Consider the following 14976-nt stretch of genomic DNA (forward strand, 5'->3'; position numbering starts at 1 on the left):
CCGAGCGAGTTCACGCCGTCCGACACTGGGAATCGCGAGAGATCTTTCTATCCCTCTCCTTGGTCGTTTGCCTCTGAGAGAAAGCCATGTTGTATCTTCACCATGTAGACACAGACCTATAGACACGAGCTTGTGAGAGATGTGAAACACAAGTTCGGATCTACGGGTTAGTGGCAGCTGGCTCCACACTTTCAACATCTGTCGCTAGCTGGCTTCTCCTCTTCCTCCTCGTTCCTTTCATCTCATCTCCCTCGGCCCTGATGCCATCCAGCCTCCTCTCGCTCTCTCACCCTCCCTTTCTCCCTCTCTGTCACACAAAGAAAACACGCTACAGGTGTCAAAAATAAGTCCTAAGTGTTCAGACAGACACCTCCCAAACTAAAGATTTCCATATCTTTTGGTGGCTGTTTTTAAAAAAAAATGAATTTGCAAACGGCACTACATCTGTAAAATCAAAAAAAAACTTTCAAAAACAATGATAAAAATAAAATTTAAACCCCAAAACACCAACGTTGCGATCTCGTTGGTCTGTGTGTGCGTGCAGGGCCATCTGTTAGCTCTCAGTTGCAGCTCCTGGCGAAGGGTGTTGATGCCCAGTCAGGCTCCGTCTGTGTCGCTAGGCCGAGTTCGGAGGTCCTAAAATAGAAAGCACAGAAAGAAATGAAAAGAAGCTTTTAAAGGCTTCAAGTGAAACCACTCACCGCTAAAACTCCCAGACTGACCAACTCAGCACAATTAAACCTGACAGGGCTGCACGGTTTCGAAAATGTTGGAATTAATCGTACAGAGAGCCGCATTAGTGTCCTTGGACACCGCATGTTGGCCGCTTGTGTGCGTGCGTGTAAAGTTTCTTGCCTTAAGTTACAGTCAAACTGGAGATATCGTCACAGTATCGAGCAAAAAGTACCGTTCTTCATCTAAGCAGAGCTGTTATTGGAAGAAATACTTGACGAGAATTCTGGAAGGTTTGCTTTGTACCAGAGCAGGCTCCTTGGCTAGCTACCCATGCTCCTTCTGCATGCCAAGCTTGGACAGTCTTTGTGTCTCTGTTTCTCTCTCTCTTTCTTTCGCTCTCGCGCCTCCCTCCGCCTCGCCCCCCCCCAAACCCGGCCAACCCCCAAAAAAGCAATAAAGCCTTTGGATCAATTTTAAGTAAGACTTACAGTTCACGTCTCACACACATACCGCGCGCAACGCATGATTGCGAAGGGGAAAGAGGACGGAGCTGTGTCAGCCACCCCCCCACCTCTCCCCACCCCCCACCCCCCCAACCCACCCCACCCCCCACCTCTCCCCACCCCCCACCCCCCCACCTCTCCCCACCCCCCACCCCCCCACCTCACCCCACCCCTCCCCAACCCACCCCACCCCCCACCTCTCCCCACCCCCCCACCTCTCCCCACCCCCCACCTCTCCTCACCCCCCCACCCCCCTACCCCCCCACCTCACCCCACCCCACCTCTCCCCACCCCACCCCCCACCTCTCCCCACCCCCCCACCTCTCCCCACCCCCCCACCTCTCCCCACCCCCCACCTCTCCCCACCCCCCCCACCTCACCCCACCCCCCCCCACCTCACCCCACCCCTCCCCACCCCACCCCACCCCCCCACTTCTCCCCACCCCCCCACCTCACCCCCCCACCCCACCTCTCCCCACCCCACCCCCCACCTCTCCCCACCCCCCATCCCACCACCTCTCCCCACCCCCCCACTTCTCCCCACCCACCCCACCTCACCCCCCCCACCTCACCTCTCCCCACCCCACCCCCCCACCTCACCCCACCCTCCCACCTCTCCCCACCCCACGCCCCCACCTCACCCCCCCACCTCTCCCCACCCCAACGCACCTCACCCCACCCCCCCACCTCACGCCACCCCACCCCCTCACCCCACCCCCCTCATCTCATCCAACCCCACCCCACCCCCACCTCACCCCAATGCCCCCCACCCCCCTCACCACACCCCACCCCCGCCCACCTCCCGTAACGAAAGCGATTGAATTAAAGCGTTGTGTTAAAAGCCGGGAGCTGGTCGCGCCTTCCTGCATGCCCTCTCTCCATCGGAACATCGTAAAGAATGAAATAGAAAACACAAACAGCTGACCCCCGTTTTCAAACAAACTATACGCAGAACAATCATGTTGTTTTGTGGGGATGGAGAGGAGTTCGAATGGACCTTTGTCCCAGCTCTCCCCTCCCCGCCCCGACCTCCTGCCCCGACGCCCCCTCCCCCGGCCTCCAGCCACACCCACACCAATCACCCCTCCCCCTCCCGCCCTCCCCCCCCCCCCACACCAACCCCTGCTCCCCCTCCCGCTACCCCTCCATTCACCAAATTTGTGAGACGAAGGCCTACCCGAGACACGGAGAAATGTGAGCAAGGCTGGGAGCTGCACTGCCAACACACACATGCACTCACTCTGAGCACTGTCCCGCGTAATTCCATATTCCCGAACCGAGGTCGGAAAAACACACAGACACGAGCAAAGGGGAGGGGAGCTGGAATCCTCTCTGTAATCCGAAAAGGTCACCTAATAGATTTTTATCCTTCGCAAATGGAATCCGTTTCCCTTGCAATTAAATCTGCTGACTGCACATAGCAGCTGTTTCCTCTTTCTAGCAACAAAAATATGGCCACCACAATTCATTTATTTTTTTTTAAAAATCGGCCGACAGGATTAGGGTGAAAATAATCTGCCTCAATTCTTCAACAACGAAAACAAAAAGCAAAAATGACGAAACAAAAAAGATGGAACGGTTTTCAAACACCGGGGGTTTTATGGTGCCTGTCCCTATAGCACCCCCACCTCCCCACCCCTTTCAGTCCTGATGCCGCCCCAACGAAGCAAAGCTGGCACCATGCAGTACCCGGGCACTGCACATTCTTACCCAGCACGGCGATACAACCATTGGACTGATGGATAGCCGTCAGCAGAGAGGGGGGAGAGGGGGAGCGAGAGATTTACAGGCTCACAAAGACTTGGGAGAGTTAACACACACACACACACACACACACACACACACACAAACTTGGCCATTGAATCACGACCAAACTTCTAATTCCCAGCCAGAAAACTTGGAAGGAATCTCTTTTAGTTTTTTTTTTCTCTCTCTCCAAGTGTTAAACGGTAATTAAGGACGAAAGGGGTGGAAGGGAAGAAAGAGCGAGAATGAGAGAGAGAGAGAGCGAGAGAGAGAGAGAGAGAGAGCGAGCGCGCAAAGGGCTTAGTGTGGATCTTGGCAGGATATATGAAGCCCGACAATCTGAATTTTAAAATCAGATGGTACCCTGCGAATCTTGAATGCAAATCTGAGAAGACAAATCTGCTTTGAGATGCAGTTCTGGTGCCAAGTAATTTTAACACTTTCGAGACAGAGGCACAGGTCAGCAAAGCGAGAGAAAGGACGGGACGAGCACAGACAGCATTCTGTGCCGACTTCTGCATCCTGCCAAAGATGAACAATATGGAGTTACCCTGGCACCGTGGAGACATTTACAGTCCTCCCACTTTGCGCCCATTACCCCCTCGATACTTCTCCATTCAAACGATCAGCTTCCCTCGAGGCTGATAACCTGAGACCCACATAATGTCAAAATAACGATTTCTCTTTGACAATACGACGGCGGGTTGGGGGGGGGGGGGGGGTGTGGGGGGGGGGGATAGGGTTCGGGAGAAATGCTTTGCTAAAGACTTACGCCAAAAAAAAAGAGAAAAGACCTGAGCCCATTGTGTCCGAGGCGGTGCTTTCAGTAACTCACCAGGAGCGTCCGAATGTTCTCCGCCGCTGGGATTGTTTTTTTGTCAAGGCGTGCGGACAGGGCGAGACGCTGGGATCTGTGCTGCCAAAGGGCCGAGGATTCACTCACGGGTTGGCCCCCTCGCGGCCGATGTAAATAGATAAAAGGAGGCGCACTTTTTTTTGTTTTAAATTTTTTTTAAAAATTACAGCGATTATATTAGTGAGCGTACAGCCGGAGAAAATAAATAATAATAATTTAAAAATTAACGCAATATAAAAATAACTCCCCCACCCCCCCCCCCCTGCACCTTCCACCACACCCCACCCCTCACACACACACACACACCTAAAATCAAAGCCCCCAAAGTCGTCCAGAGTCCCTGAATTGTTGTTCTGGCCCCTGCTTTAACTGGAAAGCATCAAGAAGCAACATCTGTTTGTAAAATCGCCAAGACGGAGCCTTGCGATTTGATTCTTGGCAATGCTCTATAGAGGCAGGGAGCCATGACAGGGAGAAGAGAGTATTCACAAGCTGCCTAACAGCAGCACACCGTCTCTTGCAATCCCATTTTTTCTCCCTCTGCCGTTCGGGTTTTTAATAAGCGGCCCCCTTCCAACGGGTGAACAGCTGGACTACAGGCAGAACGTTTCAACATACCTTTACCCAGCAGGAACAAGGCCACTCCTGAACCAGCTTTTTCCCCCTCTCTCTCTCTCTCGTGAAGTCAATGACTCATTTTTGTACGTGTGTCTGTGTCTGTGTGTGTGTGTGTGTGTGTGTGTGTGTGTGTGTCTGTGTCTGTGTGTGTGTGTGTGTGTGTGTGTGTGTGTGCAGAGAGGGTGGGGTGGGGGGCTAATGCTTCTTTACGCAGTCTTTTCAGCACCGACTCTGAGGGGAGGGGGCTTGGCGAGGGGGGGGGGGGGGTGTTAAAACTACACAAAAGCTCACGGGCTTTGCCAAGTTCGTGGCCAGAAAGAGAGAGAGGGAGAGAGAGAAAAATGAGAGAGGGAGAGAGAACGAGGGAGAAAGAAATGAGGGGGAGTGGTGGGGAGGGAGGGAGAGAGAAATGAGAGGGAGAGAGAGACTTTAGAAAGAAATGAGAGAGCGAGAGAGCGAGACAAATGAGGGGGAGAGAGAGAGAGAGCGAGGGGAATGAGACAGAGCGGGAGAGAACACAATAATTTGCATGCTGAATGCTCACGACTGCAATACTGCCAGCCTCAGTTATTTAAAAAAATATCAAGGAGCATAATTCTTGATAGAGTGAAGAAATACTGCATACAATTATACATAAAATATTCTGGTGAAATGAATGTACACTTCTAATCTGTCCTCGTACAAAACAAGCACGTACAAAATAACCAGGCATGTTACTATGGAGACTTATGTAAACTCTGGAGCATAGGCATGAATCTTGGCCTTTCCCCCATATCCCATCTTGCATTCTGCTCACGGATTACTGCGACAGTACTACACCAATCCTGGACATTAATCTCCAGCTCCAAATGTGCTGACTGGGAAGCAAGCAGCTAGGGATCATTTTTTAAACTGAAAACCTGATTCACAGCACCGCACACACACACACACACACACACACACACTCACAAACACACTCACACACAAACACTCACACACTCACAAACACACTCACACACTAACACTCACACACACACTCACACAAACACACACACACACTCACAAACACACAAACACTCACACACACTCTCACACACACACACACTCACACTCACACACAAACACACACACACACACACACTCACACACTCACAAACACACTCACAAACACACAAACACTCATACACACACTCACACTCACTCACACTCACTCACACACACACTCACACAAACACACACTCACTCAGACACACATACACACACACACACACTCACACACACACACACACACTCACACACTCACTCAGACACACATACACACACACACACACACTCACACACACACACTCACACACACACACACTCACACAAACACACACACTCACACAAACACACACTCACTCACTCACTCACACATACATACACACACACACACTCTCACATACACACACACAAAATATACAAGAAAAGGAATCGTAATAAAGGACTGCCCGGGCAAAGGGGGAATCAAACTGGAGTAGTGTGGGTGCGTGAGGAGCTGTTGTCCCCCCCCTCGTCCCCTCCCTCTCGCCCCCCCCCCCCTTCCACCCACCGCCCTCCTCTCTCTGTCAACCCCCCCTCCATTCCTCACCCCCCTTCCCTCCCCACCCCCGGCTGCCTGGCCGGCAGGCCCCCAGCACCCCGTGTCTGGTGCCAGGCAATTGAGATGTCAGACAAGTTGCCAGCTATCGTGGGCCAGTGGAAGACCCGTTAATGCCAGGAGATGGTGAACTGTTCAGCCCCTCGCGGCCTGGACAATGGCTCGAAGGCACCAAAGGCGGCTGAAGGCGATAGTGTCCTGGCGAAGCGATAGGCAGGGCAGGATGAGGAACACCCCTACCCCACTGCCCCCACCATTAGTACTTTCTTTGCAAACGGAGAGGCAGAAATGTAGCGTTTCGGAACCAATCACCTCAGTCTTATGTTCCAAACTCCCATTGCATGATCAATAGCATCATTCACACACGGGCACTAGCATGCACAGATACCCAATTACACTTTGCGGGGATTACTTGTGGCAGGGCAGGGGTATTAGAATGAGCATCTTCATGTTGTGTTCATGTACTTGTGGGTGGACTATTGCCAGCGAACAACTCCGGCCTCCAAGATACCACAGCGTTTACAGTCAGATATAACAAAGGAATGGTGGACTCTCACTACACACCCTCCCACCCTTCCCCAGAAAACTCACATACGCGGATCAATTTACAGGAATAAAACTGCTCATTTGTAAACAAAAAATGCATTTTGTGCCCAACCTTCCCCCTGCTGTGTTCCTCCTCCATCACCCCCACCCCCTTTCTATGTTAAATTAACCTTTATATAAATTTTTTTAAATGGTGTCTCTCTCTCTCACAACTCAAACACACACATCCTAATTCTAAGCGTCCATTCTGTGACCTTGGCCGCAGAACCCAAACTCTGAGATTTCGACAAAGTGCCTGAAACGGGTTAAAAAAAAATTTTTTTCGAAAAGAGAAAGAGAGAGAGAGAGAGAGAGACGAGAAAAAAAAGTTGTCTGGAGCCGAACTCTGGCCTTCTGTGATTTAACAGTGCACAGTGCAGGACAAACTGGCTGCATAGAAACCTGAAACTGGCAAGCAGCCAACTCATTTCACTAGCAATTGATCATGGCACCTAGCCATCATACCGGGGCCTCAAAGACCAGTACCATCATGCATCTGGCATTCACAGCCGGGCTTCCTGCCAGGGATAAATTCTCTATTAAAAAAAAAAGAACGAGAGGGAGCGAGAGAGAGAGCGAGAGAGGCAGAAGGTGGAGAAATAGAAAGAGAGGGAGCGAGAGAGACGGAGAACTGCTAAATGGCGATTTAAAATAAAAGATAATACCTGGCCAAACAGCTTTGAGATGTCTGTGCTCTCTCTCTCTCTCTATTTTCTTTCTTTCACATGCCAGGTTGCTTCATATGACTTCAGTTTTTTTCTGTATGTACCCTGGCAAATAAAGCACTAGATTGAGCAGCAGACTGCGCTCTGCTTTGCACTGTTTCCTAACCTTAGTTAACTCTCCTCCCACTTCTCTGACTCTGACCCTTCCCCGAGCCAAGGGAAGTAGGATGCTGAGTGCAAACAGTGATCACCTAGAGTGCGCACTGAACTCTGAACTTTGTTCCTTGTTCATTAAATGGATTTTTAAAGCTATAATTAGTCACTCAGTTATTTCTCCGATCAGAGACCGACGCCATGTGTTATTTAAGAGCCTTCTCTGCCAACACGTCAAAGCGAGGTGTTCTGGATTCACAAGATAAATCTGATGCCAAGCGATCAGATTTATAATGAACTTGTCTGGCGAAGTCGCATTTTCCTAACCTCCATTCTTCTCCGTGTTGGCTCGAACAGCTGGTCATTCCTGTTAGCAACACAGTTAAACCTTCCCCTTTTTAACATTTTATTTCCCCTACGTTTTAACCAATTACAATGCTATAATAACCACATCCTCTCCGATAATCGTTTAAAGGGATGCTGCTTTCGTGGGCAAGAAAAAAATTACTGGCTGCACGGACATCGTTTCTTTTCAAAGGCAAAGGAGATTGAAATTCATCTTCACATTACTGATCGCAGTGTAATTGGTCCAACTCTCCCCTTGCCCCAATCAAAAAGGGATTTACCAGGAGAGCCCCCTGTTAAATAACCACAACTTGCATTTCAATAATGGCCCTGATAGAGAGAGCGAGTGAGAGAGAGAGAAAGAAAGAGTAAAAGAGAGAGAGAGTGAGAGAGAAAGAAAGAAAGAAAAAGAGAGAGAGAAAGAAAGAACTTACATTTATATATCAGTGTGAATGTGAGGGTGAGGGTCAGTGTGTGGGTCAGTGTGAGGGTCAGTGTGTGTGAGTGTGTGGGTGGGTGTGTGGGTCAGTGTGAGGGTCAATGTGTGGTCAGTGTGTGGGTCAGTGTGAGGGTCAGTGTGAGGGTCAGTGTGTGGTCAGTGTGAGGGTCAATCTGTGGTCAGTGTGAGGGTCAGTGTGAGGGTCAGTGTGAGGGTCAGTGTGTGGATCAGTCCGTGTGTCGGTGTGAGGGGTCGGTGTGAGGGTCAGTGTGTGAGGGTCAGTGTGTGAGGGTCAGTGTGTGGATCAGTGTGTGGTCAGTGTGAGGGTCGGTGTGTGGGTCAGTGTGAGGGTCAGTGTGTGGATCAGTGTGAGGGTCAGTGTGTGGGTCGGTGTGTGGGTCGGTGTGTGGGTCGGTGTGAGGGTGAGTGTGTGGGTCAGTGTGAGGGTGAGTGTCAGTCTGTGGGTGAGGGTGAGCTTTCCATTCACTCTCCTTTCGCTCTTTCTTCCCGACACTTGGTGACGAAGGTCTCCATGTTTCCAGTCCATTTCCTTTCCCTTTGTTCTGTCCCAGAGTGTACGGAGGGAGGCCTGGAATTGTGTAGAGCCTCAGGATGAACAGTGGTTTGTCAAACTGAGGCATTAAGCAGGTGGGATGGCCAATAATCCCCCCAAAAGATTAGTCAGGCTTCCTGCTCCGATCACTATCCAGTAACTCATGCTTGTGTGAGGACATGTTTGGAGCTCTCTATAATTAAATGCCGTGACTTCTATAGCTGCTCAGAGGCTGGGTATTCTGCAGCAAGTGACTCACCTCCTGATTCACCACCACCCACAAGGCACAAGTCAGGGGTGTGATGGAATACTCTCCACTTGCCTGGATGAGTGCAGCTCCAACAACACTCAAGAAGCTCGACACCATCCAGGACAAAGCAGCCGCTTGATTGGCTCCCCATCCACCACCTTCAACACTCACTCCCTCCACCACCGGCGCACCGTGGCTGCAGTGTGTACCATCTACAAGATGCACTGCAGCAACTCGCCAAGGCTTCTTCGGCAGCACCTCCCAAACCCGCGACCTCTACCACCTAGAAGGACAAGGGCAGCAGGCGCATGGGAACACCACCACCTCCACGTTCCCCTCCCAGTCACACACCATCCTGACTGGGAAATATATCGGCCGTTCCTTCATCGTCGCTGGGTCACAATCCTGGAACTCCCTCCCTAACAGCACTGTGGGAGCACCTTCACCACACGGACTGCAGCGGTTCAAGAAGGCGGCTCACCACCACTTTCTCAAGGGGCAATTAGGGATGGGCAATAAATGCCGGCCTTGCCAGCGCTGCCCATAACTGTAGTTGAGCAGGAGTCAGCAAGTTCAGGAGAGAATGAAGAAACAGCGCACAAAAATAATTGGTACTAATTGACAGATTGGGTCACGTTGCCATTACGCTTTTATGAGTACTGACTCCTGGAAATACAAGAGGTGCACATATGATGAGACGTTCAGTGAGTATCCTTGTGCAGAACTGGGGGAGTGCTGCACTGTCGGAGGGGCAGTACTGGGAGAGTGCTGCACTGTAGGAGGGGCAGTACTGAGGGAGCGCCGCACTGTCGGAGGGGCAGTACTGAGGGAGCGCCGCACTGTCGGAGGGGCAGTACTGGGAGAGTGCTGCACTGAAGGAGGGGCAGTGCTGAGGGAGTGCTGCACTGTCGGAGGGGCAGTACTGGGAGAGTGCTGCACTGTCGGAGGGGCAGTACTGAGGGAGCGCCGCACTGTCGGAGGGGCAGTACTGGGAGAGTGCTGCACTGAAGGAGGGGCAGTGCTGAGGGAGCGCCGCACTGTTGGAGGGGCAGTACTGAGGGAGTGCCACACTGTTGGAGGGGCAGTACCGAGGGAGCGCTGCACTGTTGGAGGTGCCGTCTCTCAGGTGAGATGCTAAACCGAGGTCCTTCCTGCTCTCTTGGGTGTACTTAAAAGATCCCCCGGCACTATTTCGAAGAAGAGCAGGGGAGTTCTCCCTGGTGTCCAGGTCAATATTTATCCCTCAACCTAACATCACTAAAAAACAGATTATCTGGTCATTATCACATTGCTGTTTGTGGGAGCTTGCTGTGCGCAAATTGGCTGTCGCGTTTCTCACATTACAACAGTGACTACACTCCAAACCTACTTCATTTACTGTAAAGCACTTTGGGACATCCTGCGGTGGTGAAAGGTGTTATAGAAATGCAAATCTATCCTCTATCACAATGGGGTGCAGATTAACGCAGTAGCCCTGTGCAGAATGAATAGCTTCATTTAAGCTGTAGTATATAATTCGTTTCACTATTAATGCAGTGTGAAAGCATTCTGTGGGACTATTTCTTCATGCATTTTCAAGAGAGACTTGCCTTTATATAGATTTATACAGTGAAGCGCTCCCTCAGTGCTGCACTGGGAGCGTCGGCCTGGGATTATGTTCATCGGTGCCGTGAATCTCGAAGCCACCAGCTTCTGCCTCCGAGGCGAGAGTGCGTTGCACTGAGCCACGGCTGTTTATTGAACCGGGCGAGGGAATGTAAAGGGGCGTGGCAATGTCCTCAAATGTACTTGACACCCAGGGCCACAAGACTTCTCAATGCAGCTCCGATTACAGCAGTGGGACTCACGCAAAGGCTTCAACCAATACCAGAAACTGTGCCAATGAAGCAGGGGATTTATAAGCAGTCCCAAGGCCCAGAGGCTGATGCTGCCAGCCAGATGCTATTTTATATAATCCATACAGTCTGGCTTAGCCCATTGAAAAGCTATCCAAAACTGTCTTAAAAGGCCACCACGGATTACGGCTTGATCTTTGTGGGGGCAAACGCAACGCGGATGGAATTAAGGAATGAAAAGAGGAAGCAGCAGAGACAATCGAGATTTTCTACAGCGCTTGTCTGTCCCAAATGTCTGACGTATGGAACTTGGGGCAGAATTTAAAAAAAAAATTAAGTCACAGGATGTGGGCGTCGCTGGCAAGGCCGGCATGTATTGCCCGTCCCTAATTGCCCTCGAGAAGGTGGTGGTGAGCACCTTCTTGAATACGACTGAGTGTCTCGCTGGGCCATTTCAGAGGGCAGTTAAGAGTCAACCACATTGCTGTGGGGTCTGGAGTCACATATAGGCCCAGACTGATCCTGTATTGTGCAACATCGTATGTTCAATCAGAGAATCCTCCAGCACAGGAGGAGGCCATTGGGCCTGTCATGCCTGTGCCGGCTCTGTGAAAGATTCTATCCCGCACCTCCTGCTCGTCCCCCATAGCCCTGCAAATCTTTCCCAGTAGACGGAGTGAGTTTGATGGCCAGTGGGTGAGGCAGTATTGGAGGAGGGAGCGGGTCATGTGGGTGAAGGAGTGACAGTTTCAACTCTCTTCATGTTGTCTGCCCAACCTCAAAATGGTGGCTTCATGTTTCCTCAAACCAAAATGGCACATTGAATCAAATTAAAGGATCTCACAGGCAGATACAACTCACGCCATTGCTTCAGGTGTGGTCTTGCGGTGTTTTTACTAATTGATGTGCTGTCTAGTCAAAATGTTGGGCAAATTCATTCCTGGGATGTGGGCGTCGCTGGCAAGGCCGGCATTTATTGGCCATCCCTAATTGCCCCTTGAGAAGGTGGTGGTGAGCTGCCTTCTTGAACCGCTGCAGTCCGTGTGGTAAAGGTGCTCCCACAGTGCTGTTAGGGAGGGAGTTCCAGGATTGTGACCCAGCGACGATGAAGGAACGGCAGATATATTTCCCAGTCAGGATGGTGTGTGACTGGGAGGGGAACGTGGAGGTGGTGGTGTTCCCCTGCACCTGCTGCCCTTGTCCTTCTAGGGGGTAGAGGTCGCGGGTTTGGGAGGTGCTGCCGAAGAAGCCTTGGCGAGTTGCTGCAGTGCATCTTGTAGAGTAGGAAGTACTTCATTCAAAACGCAGTTCTGTGATCTAACCAGTGGAAGGGCCATTGGAAACCATTTTGAATAATTCTCGGCACAAGTTATGATATTAGGAGCAAGTTTAAATATCAAGAGCTGGGAGCAGAATACAAGCAATGTCCCAAGCTGGCTTTCCTCAAGGAGCAGTATCACCCCATCCAAATGGTTCTCCAAGTGGCTAAACTATTATTTTCTTAATTAAAAGGTTGCATCACCCCTACGCCCTTTCTCGCTAAATTCCTGAAAAAGCAATCTAGCTTTCGAATCATACCGCACAGAAGGAGGCCATTCGGCCCATTGAGCCTGTGCCGGCTCTGAGAGAGAGCAATCCAATCAGTTCCACCGCCCCCCCCCCCCCTCTTTCCCCACAGCCCGGCAAAATTTCTCCCTTCATGTATTTACTCAATTCCCTTTTGAAAGTCACTAGAATCTGCCCCCACCGCCCTTTCAGGCAGCACGTTCCCGATCACAACAACTCGGCGCGTAAAAAAAATTCTCTCCATCTCCCTTTTAGCAATTACCTTAAGTCTGTGTCCCCTGGTTACTGACCCCCCCTGCCACTGGAAATAGCTTCTCCTTATTTACTCTGTCAAAACCTTTGATAATTTTGAACAACATCCATCAAATGCCCTCTCACTCTTCTCTGCTCCAAGGGGAACAGCCCCGGCTTCTCCAGTCTCTCTACGTAGATAAAGTCCTACATCCCTGGGACCATTCTGACGATTGTGAAATTCATTGCCCAAGTGACAGCAGAAACTTGGAGAAGGGACGGAGAGAAAGTTGGGTTTCAGCAGGGAAGGGGAGAGACTTCAGCAACGTGATGAAAAAAACCCGCTCGACGACGGAGTTGCGAGACTCGGCCTAAATTAGGCCTCGGGCCTCAACTCCATATTTCCAGTGATCCGCGAATGCCAATCAGGCGGATGTTTTTTTCAGTTGCCTGGGCTCCAAGCTCTGGAATTCCCTCCCTAAACCTCTCCGCCTCTCTCTCCTCCTTTAAGACGCTCCTTAAAACCGACCTCTTTGACCCAGCTTTTGGTCACCTGTCCTAGTATCTCCTTTTGTGGCTCGGGGTCAGATTCTGACTGTTTTCCCTCCCCTGAAGCACCATGGGATATTTCACTGCGTTAAAGGCGCTATATAAATACACATTGTTTAATTTTTTTTCCGAATTATAAATTGAACTCAACTTAAAACACTTGAAACATGTTTGAATGCTATATTTTTTAAATAATTACTGATTCCCCGATCTCTATCCAATGGCTCCCATGCCAGACACGAGACTCCCAAAGCAAGCGCTCTACTCAGAACTCCTTCACAGCAAGCGAGCCCCAGGTGGGCAGAGGAAACATTACAGGGACCACCCTCAAAGCCTCCCTGATAAAGTGCAACATCCCCACTGACACCTGGGAGTCCCTGGCCAAAGGCCGCCCTAAGTGGAGGAAGTGCATCCGGGAGGGCGCTGAGCACCTCAAGTTTCATCGCCGAGAGCATGCAGAAAGCAAGCGCAGGCAGCGGAAGGAGCGTGCGGCAAACCAGACTCCCCACCCACTTTTTCCTCCAACCACTGTCTGTCCCACCTGTGACAGAGACTGTGGTTCCCGTATTGGACTGTTCAGCCACCTCAAGACTCATTTTTAGAGTGGAAGCAAGTCTTCCTCGATTCCGAGGGACTTCCTACGATGATGGCGGAAAGTGCGTCATCAGAAGAGGAGAGCATGTGATGCACTTCATGACCGATTAGCCAACAGACACTCACTGTGCTGGGCTCGCACAGGAACAAGAGCCCGGGGCTCCAAGGGGGAACTGCACCCAGCCACAGCCACTGGCTTTGGGGAGAGGGGCGAAGATTAGATTAAAGCGCTGTACCTCTCCCTGGCTTGGTTGGCGTGTCGATAGTGGGCCTACTGTGTCTGCTGCCACATTGTACGGTCAGGCCGAGCTGAGACTGTACGCGCTGGGAGCACTCCCCACCTTTGGAGTTAGAAGGTCATGGGTTCAAGCCCCACGGCATGTCCTGGGCAAGATCCACTCCGACACTGCAGCGCAATACCGAAGGAGTTTCAGGGGTGAGGCCAGTCATCTTTCAGGTGAGAAATTTAAGTCAAGGCCTTGTCAGCCTGTAAAAGACCCCACGGCACAATTTGAAGACAGCGGGGGGGAGGGAGGGGCGGGGCGGGGGGTGAGGGGGGGAGAGGGGGTTTCACCCAGTGTCAATGGGTATGGAGAGAAAGCGGGAACATGGTGTTGGGATAGAGGATCAGCCATGATCATATTGAATGGCGGTGCAGGCTCGAAGGGCCGAATGGCCTACTGCTGCTCGATATTTTCTATGTTTCTAAGTCTTAGTTGGAATTTATCCGTCAAGCTTCACTATCAACACAGATTAGCCGCTCATTTATCTCACTGCTGTTTGTGGGAGCTTGCTGTGCGCAAATTGGCTGCCGCTTCCCACATTACAACAGTGACTACACTCCAATAGTACCTCATTGGCTGTAAAGCGCTTTAGGACGTCGGGTGGTCGTGAAAGGCGCTATATAAATTAAAGTCTTTCTTTTAAATGTTTGCTTGTTTGATGCTGAGACTGAAGACGTGCAAAGCACCCGTGCTTGAACCCTGCAGGAACACACATTTGCTTGCCGTAAATGGTGGATGATGAAAGTGAGTGAGGGGGATGAGGACCGATCGATGGAGAACCCGTTCTGGGAATCGCTGTTCCCGACACTGGGGATTCAGCATTTTCCAAAACCCATGAGGGAACATTCTGGAAATACTCAGCCTCGGCGTTACAGGCGCCCGATCGCTCACAGAGACACAAAGAGCGAGCC

The 14976-nt window shown here is 51.1% G+C and overlaps 1 long non-coding RNA gene across 1 annotated transcript in view; it reads right to left on the bottom strand.

Annotated features, from left to right (window-relative positions):
• Positions 1 to 409: 409 nt before the first annotated feature.
• LOC139275939 (uncharacterized) overlaps positions 410 to 14976 on the bottom strand; it is a 69880-nt gene continuing 55313 nt past the window's right edge. Inside the window, exon 4 of the long non-coding RNA XR_011595797.1 lies at positions 410 to 636. This is a non-coding gene — a long non-coding RNA (uncharacterized lncRNA). The remainder of the gene's footprint in view (positions 637 to 14976) is intronic.

Source organism: Pristiophorus japonicus, chromosome 11 (assembly GCF_044704955.1).
Source record: "Pristiophorus japonicus isolate sPriJap1 chromosome 11, sPriJap1.hap1, whole genome shotgun sequence".
Classification (NCBI taxonomy): domain Eukaryota; kingdom Metazoa; phylum Chordata; class Chondrichthyes; family Pristiophoridae; genus Pristiophorus; species Pristiophorus japonicus.